Below are 18519 nucleotides of genomic sequence, written 5' to 3' on the forward strand. Positions count from 1 at the left end.
TTGGTTAAAATAATCAGAGAAACTCACCTGAATAAATATGTCAGTCCAAGTGGCTAGGATGAAAAATTATTAAAAAGCCATATTCTTAAGTGCTCCTATATCCAGGATAAGTCACCAGGTAGCTATACAAACAGGAACTTGCCTATGCTGTGTGTACCTATTACACAGTCAGGATGTTGCTGGACACGCAAGCATTGGTCCTGGAGGCAGTTTAGCCTCGTGTTTATGACATGGGTTTTGATGGGGTGGGGTAGGAAGTCTAGCTCCTCTATTGCTAACTGTGTGGCCTCAGCAAACTTACTTAAATTCCTCAAGTTTCAGTTTCCTTGACTGCAAAATAAGGCTGAAAAAAAGGACTTGCTCTTGTGCCTTTAGTACAACACTGAGTGATAGGAAGGGCTTGATAAGATAGTGTATGTGTTTTCCTGAGCACGGTGCCTGGCACGTAGTAAATCCTCATTTACTTTGTGATAGGAACTGTCTCTGCCACTGCTGTTCTGACTTCCCGGAGAAACACAGGGCAACTGAAGGAGGAGGCAGTGCCCGTTATCTCAAAGCCAAGCTGCGCTGCTGTGTCAGAGATTAAAACCAGAAAGGTACCCCCCCCACCCCCATGCAGCTATTCTTCTAGGAAACGCTGTGATCAAAAGCCCCCTTTACCCCATCAGTGACACAGCTGCTGCTCTCCTCTGCTCTCTTCTCACCCTTGATAAGGGAGCTTTTAAAATGCCTTAAAGATAAGTCCTGCAGCTGAGTTGAAGGAGGACCAAATGGCCACAGGGCAGAGTCATTGGAAAAACAATACTCCAGAGCGTCACTTCTTCCAAGCCACCCCACTGCCTGCTGTGCCACCCTGTCTGCTTCCCTGGCATTCACTGTCTGCTTTGTGACCATTGATGTATAAGGAGATACCCACAAAATAAGCAGGTCAAGGTGTTCGTGGGCCACTGAAGGACAAAGCCCACCAAGGCTTCACAGCCACAGGCTAAGACATACAGATGGCACACCCCCATACCTTGTCCCTAAGACCTAATGTGTGGCACTGACAGGTAAGACAGACTCAGCAGCTGGCAGGTTCAGACACAAAAATCATCACAACGTAAAGCCGCCAACACGACTCTGCTGGAAAGAATGGTCACTTTCATGAATGATAACATAATCCCAGACCACCATGAATACACAGAACGGTGTTACTGACAAGCCAAACAGATGTATGCAGTTATATAGACACATCATAGGTTATAATCAAAAACTCAATACTAATGTTTACAACAGAAGAAAACAACTGCAAAGGAAAAAGTGTTTGTTTTATGTATATCTGTCTAATCTCTAAGTCCACCATTTAGTTAAAGATGTCAGCAGCTTGGCTTCCTGGTTTAAAATGACAGGTTTTAGGAATCCATATGTAAACCCAAATGCTTTCCAGTTAGGCTTATAATTATCCCATAACCTCCGGCTAACACCCACAAGCAATTTAAGTTTGTAAAGAGAAATATCAAAATTTACACAATTTGTTAATTTTCTTAAAATTTTTCTCCACTGTGGATCTTTGCCAGCATTCCGTCATTTCTAATCTGTAGTGTCACTTTGACAGTTAAACAAGAGCTAATGTTTGTGGCAGGGGAAAATAATCAGCACATCCATTCATTAGCTTCCTGCTCACACATTCATTGTCAATGATAAATATTTGCTTGGGCTAAATTCTGCCACCATCATCGGAGCTATTACTGCCTGTAACGAAGTGATATATTTGAAGAGTCAAGCTTCTGGCATTCAGCAGCTGCGACTCAAAAATAATCAAATGTTCATAAACTAACACTTGGGTCCCAGCAGAGTGTCTTGCTCAAGATAACAAATGATTATCCTAGACAATGGAAATGCAAGTCAAACCCTGATTCATGAGTTTCTCAGTTATGTTTCTGGACTACATCCATTAGTTTTTGTTGAAAGCCGTTTCACTTGCTATTGGGGGACATTGTTAGGGGGCATTCAAGTACACGGTTGGCATTGTTCATTGGCAGATACTGTAGGATTCCTGGGGGAACTCTGGATTCTACTAAATGCGATCCATGAAAGTTGTTGGCGCCCTTGACTCTCAGCTGCTATGAGTGATGGCTGCTAATGACTCACAGCTGCCCCCTTCTCCAGAGAACTGCTTTGGCCAAAGAGAAGCCATCTTGACCTGGAATCTATGTCTTCCCATTCAGCCTCAGACTTCAGCCAGTGACTTACCAACTAGAGTATGAAGGGCCAGTTGCTTCTCTCAGGGTAGAAACAGTCAGCTCTGTGGTGTGGTTCATGCTCCAGAACTTCCCCCTGGGCCAGGCTGAAGCTGGCCTCTGTTGGAGACCACACACTTGCTTAGTTTTCCTCTTTTGACCTATTCTGGTTCTCTCGCTCACCTTCTCCTGAACAGTCTCAGAAAAAAATCACTTGAAAAACAACCTCCATCTTAGAGTCTGCTTCTAAGGAGCCCAATGTAAGATGCTAAGAATTTCTCTGCCCTGGATGGGAGTGTGCTTCTGCCGAGGCCCACCATGACCACTAAGCCCCGCCCCTTCGAACTGGTTGCTATTTCCCAAATACTTGAAACAGGTGAGTCTTTTCATTTGTGGTAATCTAGACGTCTTCCCCTCAGACTGGGAATACCCATCCAAGGCCTGGGTCCTAGCCATCCCTAGCACCTAGCACAGTTCAGGCAGAATTCCTCATCTCAGTCTTGACCAACAAAGTCATTCTCAATCTTCCTTAGAAATTAGTTAGAAAAAGATGGAAACCCAATAGAAAAATAGGCATAGGGTATGAATAAAAACAACCCACTGAAATGCAAATGGAGACATGAAAAAATAAGGGATGTTCATTTTCACTCATAGTAAGTGCAATATAAATTAAAACTACAGTGAGATACCATTTTTCAACCATTGGGAAAATTTTGAAATATATATGTATTTTTCTATCCATATATCCTGAACAGTGATAGTGGGTTCTTTTTTCCCTTGTTACAAATGAATTGTTTGTCCAAGAAATGCCACCTTGGGATTCCACTGTTGGGAAATGAATCTGATAAAGCTCTAAAAAACCCCTTAGGGCTGTGGGCAAGAGGCGAGTACAAACCTTAATCTAAACATCTACCTCCTCAGGAATGTTACATATTCTATTGTGTTTCTCCTCCAAGTCTTAAAGAACGTGCTGCTTTCCTTGTTTCCTCTGCCCCACCCAGGCAAGAGTCCTTCTTATCACTTTATCTCTCAATTCCACTTGAAATCTTTTTCTCTTTAAAACCATAAAATGTCTCGTTAGCATAAGGATCACACCCTTCAACTTGTCATATTTTTCCTACCCATTTTACTACAAGGTAGGGTTAAGTGGGGCATGCATTTTCCTCTATCATACCATGCCTGCAAGTTAAATTTATAACATGTCTGTTCCCTCCATTATTTTTTTCAAATATTTGCTTCCTCTCTCTGCAGAAGGATTGTATGACTTTGCCCCAATAATGTCGCATTTGGTCTTATAACTTGCTCTGGTCAGTGAAATGTGAGCAGAAGTGACAGAGGCCACTTCCTGTCAGAAGCTTTAAGACCCATTATCTGGTTCCACCATCGTGTTCCTTTCTCTTCTGCAAGACCACCCCCAGGTTAGCACAACTGAGAAATGGTTTATTCGTTTAGCTTGGGTCCTAGAATAAAGAAAACATAGAGCTGAGTCATGAAGAACATAAAACATAAAACATAATATACCTTTGTGGTCTTAAGCTCCTGACATTTGGGAGTCATTTTTTACTGTAGTATAAACTAGCCCGGCTGTCTGCTAGATCTCTGAGATCCAAAGCATCTAACTCTCCTTTCCAGCCCAACAGCATCTAGCATAATCCTTTGGCCATAGTACACATTCAATAAAAATTGGCTAAGCAGAATTTTCTCTTCCTCTTGTTTCCCTTCCCCTTAACAATTCAGTCCAAAATCCATTATGAGAGGCCAAAGAAGGCAGTTGTTTGGTAAAGGTGTGAAGAGGAGCTATGCTGGCCCAGAGCCCAGTGTCCCAGCCTGAGCAGAGTGAGGAGACTTAATCAGATAAGTAAATAGTATATTACGGATAATGGGAATCAAGTTTCTTATTATCAGAGAAGGGAATTATAAATATGGAAAGAGAAAATCATATTGAACCCTATTCTGTTGGATTGGAATTGGAAATATTAATGGTTTTCAATATGTATAGAGAGATAAACAAATAAATATAATTGTAAACATGTGTGTATACATAAATTAGCTAGCTCTGTCCCCTGGAAGGCCTGGGAGTAGCAACTCCCCAATGGACATGACCATACCTAGCACCCAGGCTTTGGTTTCCAAACACTACTTTCTACTGGAGGAATCAGGGGTGCTTGGAAAAATAGTTAATTCCAGAGCTCTGATAGGGAAAGCAAAGGACTAGCCTGGAACATCTTGTTCTGCCATAACTAAGGACATACTCAAAAAAAGATAAAAATGCCCCTGTCAAAAGGAAACAGAAGCCAGTTTGTAGAGGCTCCCACTGGCTAAATGAAAATAAATAGAGTAATGAATTAAAACCTATAAAGCAACATAGGAATTTAGTATATATAAATATGTAAATATTTAGATAGAGAAATTGAAAGTTTGTTGAGAAACAGAATATTTATATAATCTCGAAGGACCACCCTCAAAATACTTCTACATTATTAAGGAAAACACCATAAATTTACATTGAAGAAGGCTGGCTAACACCATGCTAACAAGTAAGCAAAGCTGACATCACCAGTAATGGCAGAGAGTGAAATGTGTGCATTGACAGACTGCCACGAGCCACACGGCGTCACATCCATGATGTCCCTGCCAAAGAAACATAACCAGGATTTGCTCACGACGAGGTGCAGACAACCCAAACTGAGGGATATTCTATAAAATGACTGGCCCGTGACCTTCAAAATTCTCAAGGTCATGATAGTCAAGGGAAAACTTCAAAACTGTTGCAGATTAAAGGCAATTAAAGAGAAATGGCAACTCCTGTGGCCAGGGAGTCAGAAGTTGGAGGGATGGGGCCACCAGTCTAGGAATACCAGCAACTCCCAGAAGTTGGAAGAGACAAGGAGTGGGTTGTCCTTTAGAGATAACGCATTTATTTAGCCTTAGTGAAACTGGTCTTGGATTTCTGGCCTCAGTAACAGTGAGAGGAGACTTTTCTGTTGTTTTAAACAGTTTATGGTAATTTGTTACAACAACCATTGGGAACTAATACAGAATCATTCCCTGATACAACAACAATACCTGTTGTCTTATCTGGCCTCCTCTCCACCACAATGAATTACAGTAAGACTGGGGAGAGTCAACATTTCCCACATCATCATGCTTGAAGATCCAAGGGAAATCACAGATCCGATAACCTGTTAAAGTGGGTTCATCTTCAAAAAGAAGGTTAATAATGAAATATTTAATATTGTTTTTTAATACTTAATATTCTTGAAGAGGCCAATGTCCTTGTGAATAATTAAGGATTGTACTCTCCTTTCATCCATAGCTCAAAACGGTTTTATTCAGCTTTATGAAATTTATTTCTCAGCCATAGGATGTCACTGGATTTAACAATTCAGCTATAGCAGGGATATTAGTCTGGGTTCTCCAGAGAAACAGAAGCAACAGACTGTGTATATATATAAAGAGAGATTTATTTTAAGAATTGACTCACATGATTTGGAGGCTTGACAAGTCCAAAATCTGCAGGGTAGGCTGTCAGGCTGGAGACTCAGAAGGAATTGCAGTGTGAGTCCAAAAGTAGTCTGTTCATAGAATCCTTTCCTGCTTGGGAAAGTCAGTCTTTTTCTAGAAAGGCCTCATGATTGGATAGGGTTCACCCATCCTGTGGAGGGTAATTTGCTTAACTTAAAGTCCATTGATGTAAATGTTAATCTCACCAGAAATAGCATCACAGAAATATCTAGAATAATGTTTAACCCAATATCTAGGCTTAGCCATGTTGACATGTAAAATTAACCATCACACAGGGGAAAAAGAACCCGCTGTCATTGGGCTGGACATATGCATAGAATAAGAGCTCATCTTTTTGGATTAAGGTCATTCACTTTGGTTTCATTCAGTGATATGTATCCTTTTAGCTGTTTCTTTCTCTCTCTCTCTCTCTCTCTCTCTCTCTTTTTTTTTTTAACCCAGTTTTTATTTTCAGGAGGAAAAGCAGGCCTGAGTATCTTCAAAGTTTAGGGCTCATTTCACCAAAGTGTTTAATACATTTTTTAACTACCTCATTAGCATATGAGCATGTGGAAACATTTGCTATTAACCATTCAGGGAGCAGGAAAATGTAGGCCCCTCGCTCTACACTCTACAGGGCAGGACCAGAACTCAAGGCAGATAGAGAACTGATCTAAGACATGAGGATGTTTTCAGTAAAAGTTTTCTACTTGATTTATTTAGCACAGTCTAATCCATTCACTATAGAAAAGAAAGACCAGAGTGCTCCTGTGGCAGAAATACCCACCACAAACCACTCATTCTGTTTCAGAAGATGATGCAAAGCTACTTCTTCTGCCAGGGACAGAAATGACACATCTTGGATCCAACTTCTGATCACGTGGCCATGAGCAGGAAAACGGAAATCCTTGATGGGACTGAGGAATGCCTTTGCCCTCAGGCTCCCTAGTTCTCTGGTTTCTCAGAAATGTCAACTGGGAGAGGGTATGTATTTCAAATAAGAGAACCAGGGGGATAGTAAACTGGCCTAGCCAATAACCATAATAATGATGAATTAAATATCTGTTTTGTACCAGATGCTGTCCTGTATACCAGGAAGACAGGATGACAAAACATGGCCCTGCTCCTCTGTCCACTGGGAATGACAAATAACCGAGTCACTGCGATACATGAGTGGGAGAGTTGCACGCAGAGGAGGGAGTGGCTAACTCTGTTGGAGGGTCTAGGGGGGTTTCACAGAGGAGGTGACCTTTGACCTGTACCTAGGAAAATACTTGAGTCCAGCACAAGGAGTAACAGGAGACAGAGGATTCCAGAAACTTGGAGTTTATTTTTTATTTACTTATTGGTTTTATTATTGATTATTAAAGTACTGAATATCCACTTACGATATATGGAATGTACAAAAAATTGGAAAGAGGACAAAAAAACAATGACTCAAAAAAAGACCCATAACTCCAATATCTAGAGGTAAGCTATATCAGTAATTATTTTGCCATAATTCAGTGTTTACTTTTTCTGGGCACTGTAATATAAGATTGTGTTTATACTACATTTAAAACTCTGCACATTGTTTATTCTCAGAACGTCCTATCATTAAAAAACCAATATATGATAGCTTCTTAAAATCTCACCAGGTTTATCATAATATTTGCAAACATTAATCTGTTGTAGATTTTTCTGCTCCAAGTTTTCATTCACATAAAGGATGTCATTGTGTGTACATTTTTGTTGTATTTTAAAAGTGGAAATCCTGAACCTCATTAACACTCTTGATAACTAACCATATCACTTTCTAGAAATGTTGCAACAATTTAAATTATTGCCAGCAAAGTATGAAAAGTGCCTTTCTTACTAAATTCCTACCAACATTACATAGAATTTTTTAAAAAGGATTTTAGCATACATTCAGTAAAATGCACTAATCACAAATATATAGCTTACTGGAATCATTTTTAAATTTTTAAAATATTTGAATATTTAATAGGATAAATTTGTATTTCTTTTATTTCTAGAAAACTTAACTGTTTTCTTATATATACATTATACTCTTGAACTTGTTTTTTTTTTTAATGGCATTTTTTTTATTATTGTTCCAGTGCAGTTGTCTCCATTTTCCCTCACCACTTCCCTCCATCAGACCCATCCCCACCTCCCACCCTCGATCCTACCCCCCTTTGGCTTTGTCCATGTGTCTTTTATACATGTTCCTTGATGGCCCTTCCTCTTTTTCCTACTGTTATTCTCTCCCTCCTCCCCTCTGGTTATTGTCAGTTTGTTCTCTTTCAATGTCTCTGGTTATATTTTGTTTGCTCGTTTGTTTTGTTGATTAGGTTCCACTTATAGGTGAGATCATGTAGTATTTCTCTTTCACTGCCTGGCTTATTTCACTTAGCATAATGCTCTCCAGTTCCATCCCTGCTGTCATGAAGGGTAGCAGCTCCTTCTTTCTGCTGCGTAGTATTCCATTGTGTAAATGTACTATAGTTTTTTTTAAATATATTTTATTTATTTATTTTTAGAGAGAGAGAATGGACGGAGAAAGGGGTGAAAGAAACATCAATGTGTGGTGCCTCTCATGCACCCCCGCCAGAGACCTGGCCTGCAACCCAGGCATGTGCCCTGACTGGGAGTCAAACCAGTGATCCTTTGGTTTGTAGGCAGACACTCAATCCACTGAGCCACACCAACCGGGGCTATTTTTTGATCCACTCTTTACTGATGGGCCCTTAGGTTGCTTCCAACACTTGTCTATTGTAAATTGTGCTGCTATGAACATTGGGGTGCATAGGTTCTTTTTAATTGGTGTTTTGGGATTCTTAGGTATAATCCCAGCAGTGGAATTGCCAGGTCAAAGGGCAGTTCCATTTTTAGTTTTCTGAGGAAATTCCATACTGTTTTCCACAGCGGCTGCACCAGTCTGCATTCTCATCAATAGTGCACTAGGGTTCCCTTTTCTCCACAACCTCGCCAGCACTTGTTGTTTATTGATTTGGTTATGATGGCCATTCTGACTGATGTTAAGTGGTATCTCATTGTGGTTTTAATTTGCACCTATCTGATGGCTAATGATGCTGGACATCTTTTCATATGTCTCTGGGCCCTCTGTATGTCCTCCTTGGAGAAGTGTCTGTTCAGGTCCTTTGCCCATTTTTTAATTGGGCTGTCTTCCTGGAGTGGAGTTGTGTGAGTTCTTATATATTTTCAAGATCAAACCCTTGTCCAAGGTATCATTTGCAAATATATTTTCCCATATGGCTGGTTCCCTTTTCATTTTGCTGATGTTTTCTTTAGGTGTGCAGAAGCTTTTTATTTTGATGAAGTCCCATTTGTTTATTCTTTCCTTTATGTCCCTTGATCTAGGGGACATATTGGTGAAAATATTGCTGTGTGGAATATCTGAGATTCTCCTCCCTAAGTTGTCCTTTAGGAGTTTTATACTGTTGTGACTTATACTTAAGTCTTTTATCCACCTTGAATTTATTTTTATATATAGTGTAAGTTGGTGGTCAAGTTTCATTTTTTTGCATGTAGCTGTCCAGATCTCCCATCACCATTTGTGAAGAGTCTATTTTTGCTCCATTTTATGTTTCTGTCCCCTTTGCCAAATATTAATTGACCATAGGGACTTGGGTTTATTTCTGGGCTCTCTGTTTTGTTCCATTTGTCTATGTGTCTGTTCTTATGCCAGTACCAGACTGTTTTGATTACTGTGGCCTAGTAACATAGTTTAATATCAGGTATTGTGATCCCTCCTACTTTGTTCTTCTTTCTCAAAATTGCTGCAGCTAGTTGGGGTCATTTAGGGTTCCATATAAATTTTTGAAATGCTTGTTCTATATCTGTGAAATATATCATTTGTATTTTGATAGAAATTGCATTGAATCTATAAATTTCTTTGAGTAGTTATGGACATTTTGATGATGTTAATTCTTCCAATTCATGAGCATGATACATGCTTCCATTTGTGTGTCTTCCTTAATTTCTTTCTTCAGTGGTGTGGAGTTTTCTGAGTATAGGTCTTTTACCTCCTTGTTTAGGTTTATTCCAAGGTACTTTATTTTTCTTGTTGCTATAGAAAATGGGATTTTTTTCTAATTTCTATTTCTGATATTTCATTATTGGTGTACAAAAATGCCTTTGATTTCTGAATGTCAACTTTGTATCCAGATGTTTTGCCAAATTCACTTATTAGGTTGAGTAGTTTTTTGGTGGAGTCTATAGGATTTTCTATGTACACTATCATGTCATCTATGAACAATGACAGTTTTGCTTCCTCCTTTCCAATTTGGATGCCTTTTATTTATTTTTCTTGTCTGATTGCTGTGGCTAGGACTTCCAATACTAAGTTGAATAGAGGTGGTGAAAGCAGACATCTTTGTCTTATTCCTGATCTTAGTGGAAAGCTTTTAGTTTTTGTCCATTGAGTATGATGTTGGCTGTAGGTTTCTCGTATATGGCCTTTCTCATGTATGGCATACCTCATATGTTGAGGTATGCTCCCTCTACTCACACTTTGCTGAGTGTTTTTATCATAAATGGGTGTTGTACCTTATGAAATGCTTTTTCCACATCTATTGATATGATCATGTGATTTTTGTCTTTCCTTTTGTTTATGTGATGTATTACGTTTATTGATTTGCGAATATTATACCATCCTTGCATCCCTGGGATGAATCCCATTTGATCATCATGTATGATCTTTTGAATGTATTACTGGATGTGGTTTGCCATTATTTTATTCAGGTTTATGCCTTGCCCCCATCCACCCAGTACACCCATTCCCTCCAGCAATCACCACCCTTAGTTCATGTCCATGGGTCATGCATACAAGTTCTTTGGCTACTCTATTATCTATAACTTTTCTTAACATCCCCCTGTCTATTTTTTACCTACCAATTTATACTTCTTAATCCCTGCACTTTCCCCCCATTTCCCCTCTTCCCCCTCCCAACTGATAACCCTCCAAATGGTCTCCATATCTATGATTATGTTCCTCTTCTGCTTGTTTGCTTAGTTTGTTATTTGGATTCAATTATTGATAGTTATGAATTTATTGCCATTTCAATGTTCATTGTTTTGATCTTTTTCTTATATAATTCTCTTTAGCATTTCATATAATAAGGACTTGGTGATGATGAACTACTTTAGTTTTACCTTGTTTGGGAATCACTCAAGGAGTCTTTTGAGAATCCCAGTTTCTTCTGCTGCCCCAGCCCCCACTGGTTTTTACAGCCAAAAGTTATGGGGACTTACCTATCTGGCACTGAAACCCTGGGCTGAGTGGTCTGGTCTGGGACTGGGATCCCTCGCTCCTGAGGTACCCCTGATGATTTTTATCAACCACATGTGGATGTGGGACTGCCTGTTCCAGACTTCACACCTTTCTGTGCCACTCCACCTCCCCTGCCTCTCCACGGGTCTGTGCATCTGCCTCTTCTGCCCATCTGGATGAATGTGGCTTCTTTAAATCCTTGGTTGTTGTATCAGGCTCAATTTTCTGACAATTCTGGGTGATATTTGTTTTGTAGTCTAGTTGTATTTTTGACTATAGTTGTGCGTGGAGGCAAGGCATGTTTACCTACACTTCCATCTTGACCAGTAGTGACCTTTTCCCATATTCTTTGAGATGTTTTTGTCAGTCAAAGCTTTTGCTGCTTATGTGGTCAATTTCCTCAATATTTTCATTTGTAATTTAAGTATAATTCAAAATACTTTTAGATTTCCTTGAAAATTCTTTAACTTGTGGGTTATTTAGAAATGTGTTGTGTAACTTCCAAATATTTGGGGGGTTATCTAGGTATCTTTCTACTATTGATCTCTAGTTTAATTTCATTGTGGTCTGGGGTCATTCTTTGTATGATTTCTATATTTTTAAATTTGTTAAGAAGTGTTCTAAGGCCTACAATGTGATATATTTTGTTGAATGCTCCCTGGAAGCTTGAGAAGTATGTGAGTTTTGTGTTGTTGGATGGAGTATTCTGCAGATGTCAATTAGATCCAATTGATTGATAGTGCTGTTTTTATCTGTATCTTTACCGATTTACTGCCAGCTTGATTTCTCAGTTACTAGCAGAGGGTGTTGAAGTCTCCAAGTGTAATAGTGTATTTTTCCATAGCTCCTTTCAGTTCTATCAGTTTTGATTCATGTATTTTGATGCATATTTGGGTACATTAGTGTTTAAGATTGTTAAGTCTTCTTGGAGAATTAAACCCTTTACTATTATGTAATACCACATTTTATTGCTGATATTCTTTCTTGGTCAGAAGCCAGCTCTGTCTGAAATTATTATAGACACTCCAGCTTTCTTTCATGAATGTTAGTTAGTATGATATATCTTTCTGAATTATTTTACTTGTAATCTAAATGAGTCTTTATATTTAAAATGGGTTTCTTATAGTTAAGTCTTGTTTTTTGAATTCACAATGACAATCTCCTTTCATTAGTATATTTAGATCATTCACATTCATGCTTCACTATGAAAACCTGCTAGGTTCCTGGAGGTAAAAACCATAAAAATATGGGGGCTTAGCCCAAAAATATGATCCCTAGGAGTTTCTCATTCATACTAGTCCACAGTCAGCCTTTGGAAATGCATTCAAAATTACCATTTAAGTGTAAAATTTTAGTTTACCAATGTCCATGGAAATTTAAGGGAAGGAGATAATAATTCACCATATCTAAAAGATCATTTATTTTCAGATACATAACTATGACATAAGCATTTTGTCCAAAAAGTGTCTGTGAAGCATCCTTTTAAAAAATGGATTAGTTTCTATGGACACCAAGAGCATGCTACCACTTTTGACTTAACAAAACCTCACAGATCCTAGTCTTGGTAGCAGAAAGCCAAGCAGGTGTGATTTGGAAGGCGGAGTGCTTTCCTGCAGCCCTTCGGGCTGTGCCTCTGGAGTGTGCATCAGTAAGAGCTTCACAGGAATAGCAAAGTAAGCATGAGTTTTATATCTAACACCCAAAGTACCCTCTCTTTTTCTTGTTGGTGACTTTGTCCGTATTTATTTAGAGCTACTTAGTTTACAGGTATGGCCAATGTCATACTATGTCGTTATGCTCTAAAGGAATTTTACAGTCTCCTGTATAAGTCCTACCTTTCTTCTGTGACAAGTGAATAAAGGTTCCAGTCCAATATGAAGCACCATGAAAACCTAGACAACTCTGGGTGAGGTCACCTGGACAGCCTCTTGCAGCTCACCAGTGCATTGTGTTAATGATATTACTAAAATATTCAAGCCAAAACCAAACTGTAAGTAAGACAGTAAGGTACTGGATTGAAGGTAGACATATAGATGAAGGGAACAGAATTGAGAATCCAGAAATAAACCCTTACATTTTCAACAAAGGTATCAAGACAATTCAGTGCTGAAAGAATAATCTTGCAAACAAATGGTGCTGGGGCAACTGGATATCCATATGCAAAAGAACAAAGTTGAACCATAACCTCACAAAATAAAAAAATACAAAAATTAACAGAAAATGGGTCAAAGAACTAAATGAAAAAGCCAAACTCTTAGAAGAAAACATAGGCATAAATCTTCATCACCTTGGATTAGGCAATTGTTTCTTAGATATAGCACACAAAAAGTACAAGTGTCAAAAGAAAAAATGGATAACTATACTTCATTAAAAAATTAAACTTTTGCGCTTCAGAGGACCTTATCAAGAAAGTGAAAAGACTACACAGGAGTGGGAGAGAATATTTATAAATCATATATATGATCAGGGAATTGTGTATGGAATACATAAAGAGTCTTACAGTTCAGCAATAAAATAAAAATAGCCCAAGAGCCCAGATCTTGGTTTCTAATGCCATTCTCCAAAAGTATTAATAAAATGAACAGGGTTCCTTAAAGAAATGGTTGGTTCCAAGACTGACTCAAAAAGTATACAAGATGAGCCTGGAGCATCTAATAGTGCCAGAAAGTAAGGAAGTGCTCACACACACACACACTCACACAATAATAGGGATATATCCAAGGGACTCAGGAGCTCACTGAAAGAGTCCCCAGTGGCCTAAGTTGGAACAAAATGAGCAACAAGACAAAATAGTATTGGATTATAAATCAAAATATAAAATCAATAACCATAAGTCCGTAAGAATATGAATGAGTGAATGAATGAATGAATGAATGAATAAGGAAGAAGAGACAAATCTTCCATGCAGAGGTATTCCAAATAATTTATATAGATATTCTACCTTCAGGAGGTGGTACATAACTCTTTACTCCTTAGAAGTAGGTTGTGCGAAGTGACTTCCTTGCAAAGAGTGCAGTGTGGAAAGGGAGAGGAAAGCAGCTGTACAAACACTGCCTCGTCTGGTGATCTAGGTCAACATCGACAGTGATAAGCCATGTCAATAGTGTGTAATGAAAATGACACTTTACCTTCGTGGCCTTCTTCCCCAAAACATATAACCCCAGTGTAAAAAGAAAAGATTAGAAAATCCCAACAGAAAAAATTCTGCAAAACATTTAACTGGCACTCCTCAAAACTGTTAAGGTGATCAGAAACAGGAGTGTTTGAGAAACTGTCATAAGCAAGAGGAGCCTAAGGAGACCTGACAACTAAATGTAATGTTGTATCATTAACATAATGGTACATAAGAAGTGTACCATTCTAATGTAAGATTTTCTTAATTACGTGGGAAACTTTTAAGTAATAAGTATCAAGAACACTTTACATTGATAACTGCAATACTGAAACTGTGACACTTTAAATATTTTTTTTTCAAATAAAGTTAGTGATTTTCTTTTGTCTGGGAAACTTGAAGATTCAACCACGAGCATTTATGTGGCCAGTATAGGTCACTATGATTTAGTATCTAAACAGGTGTTCGCATTTCACATCTACAATAAGGCAGACTATAAATTTTTGTATCATTGAATTTTAGCAAAAATTCCATGAGATAATTTAAATAAATGTCAAATTTCTGAAGTGCAAACTCATAAAGTATATCGGGGTCACTTTTTGCTTGAACTGCATCTGACTTGACAACACAGGCAATTTTTCTTTCTTAATTCCTTGGAAAAAAACATTTTTGCAATAAGTCTTGTGTCTTCTTTACTATGACTGGGTTGTTTTTAAGAAACATTATCAGCTCTGTAGTTAGTTTCCCATGTTGATAAAAATCTACAAAAACATCATAATATAATTTGCAAAGAAAAAAGTTTTTCAAAGGCTGCAGGAACAGGAAAGAAATAGCACTTCTTATTTGTATAAGCACAAACATTTTAAAGCTAATCATACTACAAGTAAATCCAATATAGTATTAAAATGTTCTATAAAATGAACAAAAGATATCTGCTTGCTTCCACTGTTCCAACAGTCAAATGTTACTGCATGAGAGTTGCACTATAGTAGTTTGCTGGGCCAGTTTAAGGTTTTGAAGTTATTTTTGTGTATTTGGCTCAATGATGTCCACATCCCAAATAAATTCGGTTCAAAAAATGGAAATTAGGACAAAGACTCCATGTAACAAAGCACAAGGATATGATACCAGAAGTTGCTGTCCTTCCATGGCTAACACAGAAATAAAAATTTTGGAAGCAGAAAAATGACATCATCCAGTATTTTCAGCATTGCTACATTCCTTGCAAAGAAAATATCACTGCGAACTAAAAAGTAGGATCATGGGAAGAAGACAAATCCAAGAACACTTGCCACACAACCAAATGCAACACCTGTCATACCCATTAAGTTTAATAAACAAAACATTCCTAGACACCCAGTTGTAGGGATCCCATACACATAACCAAATGGATATGTGGCGTATGGATAGGCCAGCCAGTAACAGTGTGGCTCCAAGGCGAGGCACAAAACCATGCGTCCTGCCAGATCAGTCTCATTCACGATGCTGCCATCTGCTATTTTTAATGGATGTAACATCGTTAGTGTTTTTTGCCAGGTGTGGTCAAAATTGATACCTAATTCTTCTAAAAAAGGTGGCTCGTCCTCAAAGTTGTTTTCATAGAATGGCTGAGGTATAGCTGGAGTCCATGCCCGAGCAGGCTGGAGAATCTGCCCGGTGTATGGCATTGTGGCTGCCTCATGCCTGGAGGGACAAATCAGCCTTGTTGTGAGGAGTCATAGCCAGCACACTGTTTGCTATAGGGACCTCTACTTCCTCCATAATCATAGCACTGCTGTGATTGGTCGTCAGTGCTGTAACTGTCTGGTAGTAATCCGTGTTTAAATTATCAAAGCCTGTCATTGCAAACGATCAAACGCAGAGCTGGTGTTAGCAGCGCCAGCAGCCCCAGATACCCCCCGAACCCTGCTTAAGGCCCTGCACTGGCCCCTGTTGCTATGTGTCACAGGCCAAAGTAATGTAAGATGTTAATAAGAGAGGAAATTCAGAGCATTTTATGTAAAAACTCTGAACTATCTTCACAGTTTTTCTGGAAGTATAAAACTTCTAAAAAATAAAGTTTATTTAAAAAAAATAAAGTTTAAAAAAAACAAACCAATTTAAAAACAGGTAAAAGTTTGAATAGATATTTAGCCAAAGGAGATATACAAATGGCCAATAAGCACGTGAAAATATGCTCAACATTTTTAACATGTAGGAAAATGCAAATTAAAATCACAATGAGATACCACTTCCCATCCACCAGGATAACCATAATCAAAAGATAGACAGTAACAGGGGTTGGCAAGCATTCAAAGAAATTGGAACCCTCATACATAGCTAGTAGAAATGAAAATTGTGCACCATATTTGGGAAATAATCTGGCAGTTCCTCAAAAAGTTAAACATGGAGCTACCAAATGACCCAAGAATTCCACTTGTAGGTATATACCCCCCAAAATTTAAAATGTATGTTTACATAAAAATGTGCACACAAACATTCATTTCAGCACTATTCATAACAGCGAAGCAATAGAAACAACCCAAATATCCATCAACTGATAAATAGATAAACAAAATGTCATATATCTATATAATGGAATATTATTGAACTCTAAAAAGAAATGAGGTATTAATAAATGCTAATACATGAATGAACACTGAAAACATTATGCTAAGTGAAAGAAGCCAGGCACAAAAGGTTACCTATTGTGTGATTCCATATCTATGAAACGCCCAGAATAGGCAAAGCCATAAAGACAGACAGTAAATTAGTAATTCCCATAGGGAGAGTAGAAAATGGGAAATGACTGCTAGTGGGTACAGTTTCTTTTTGGGGTGTTGAAAATTTTCTGTAATTTAATAGTGTGCCACAACTTTGTGGATATACTAAAATCTAGTGAGTTGAACACTGCAATTAATAAAATAAGAAAAATAAGATTCAAGTCATAAACTATCATTCAAGATATAAACTATCCTCAACATTTTCCTCCAAAAACAGGAGGAAGATGTTTCATATAATGCTTATGATATTTATAGAAAAGTTAAAGCACCAAGTGGACAGTCAAGCCACTTCATCTTGATCAGCAATCAAGGGGCACCTGCTGTACGTAGGGATGCCACATAAACCATGTCCCTAGAGAAGGCAATGCAGGAAAAGTCAAAAAAAAAAATTCTCTCTCTTCGTCAAGTGGGAGAAATAAACATAGGTCCTATGGAAGCTGAGTGGACTTTGACCACTCATTTAGAAAACTACAAGCTTATTATGATTGCTCGTATCTGACTGGCTATGACTACAACTGAAAACGTGAGATTATACTCTGTGCTAACCGTTTCTATAGCTATTTAGCATAGCCCCCATTTGCATGGGAAAACGGAAAGAAGGAAGGTAGAGAGGAAGCAGATTTCAGAAAGGACGGAATGGCCCCAAGGTGGCAGAAAACAGCAACCTGGCCTTGCTGAGATAGCTGACATCTGCTGGGGTAACATGGCGATGAGCAGAGATTGATAAGGTAAGCCCTGAGATTCTATGTTAAGGAATTTAAACTTAACCTTGTATTGAAGAAGCAAGAAACTGAGCTCAAGGAGCCAGAAACCAGATCAAGATAAATATATTAATGAGGCATCATCTTGAAGATAATTTCCACTGTAGGGAGCTGTTCAGAATTAAACCTTTAAAAATGTTAAGGATTAGAGTAGCTGGAGAAATATGCATAATGGATAACCACATAAGCAGTATTTCAGGACCATAGAAAACCTACATTGAAGCCAGGAGACATCCCGAACAAGGGAACAGCCCAGTGTAAGCTGTATCAATGACTCAAAAATCAAATCAAGGGCTTGTCTAATTTTCTTTCCCTGTTTCTTTTTTTTCTTCTTTCCTGTTCTCTTTCCATCTCATTTTCTCCTCCTTGGCCAAGACTATCCTCCCCACTATGCTTTCTCCATACTCTCTCTCTTTTACTCTCTCATTTACAACCTCTCCTTCATGCGCAAACATGTTGAGACCTCATTGTCTCTTCCCTTCTACCCGATTTTAAATGCCTTCTTAGGCTCTTCTTGTCTCTCAAAACGTTGATGTATTCTCCATGCTTTCTGTGTGTGTGTGTGCAGGAAGAAAAGTGGAAGTAGGTGCTGGTCTATGTGACTCTCTGGTTGTCTGGGGGCAACAGAAGCTACAAATGTCCCTTAAAAATTTACTAGTCCCTCCCCCTCCCTAAAATCAAGCAGAAGTGCTTTGGGTGAATGAGGAGAGAAGTGTAAGGAGTTACTGAAGTCTTCAGTACCAGAAAAGGAAAATCTCCTTTGTCTATATTATTAGTTTAAGACGGTTATTCCCTGTGAATGGAGGTTAGTTATTCTATATTTCCTGTAAGTTGGTCTTTTTTAAAGGAGGGGGATAATTTTTTCATGGGGAAGATTCATTGATTG

The 18519-nt window shown here is 38.4% G+C and overlaps 1 pseudogene; it reads right to left on the reverse strand.

The window, feature by feature from the left end:
• Nucleotides 1–15181: 15181 nt before the first annotated feature.
• Nucleotides 15182–15952, reverse strand: LOC112317654 (protein YIPF5 pseudogene; annotated as a pseudogene).
• Nucleotides 15953–18519: the final 2567 nt, after the last annotated feature.

The sequence above is a fragment of the Desmodus rotundus genome, chromosome 4 (assembly GCF_022682495.2).
Source record: "Desmodus rotundus isolate HL8 chromosome 4, HLdesRot8A.1, whole genome shotgun sequence".
NCBI lineage: Eukaryota > Metazoa > Chordata > Mammalia > Chiroptera > Phyllostomidae > Desmodus > Desmodus rotundus.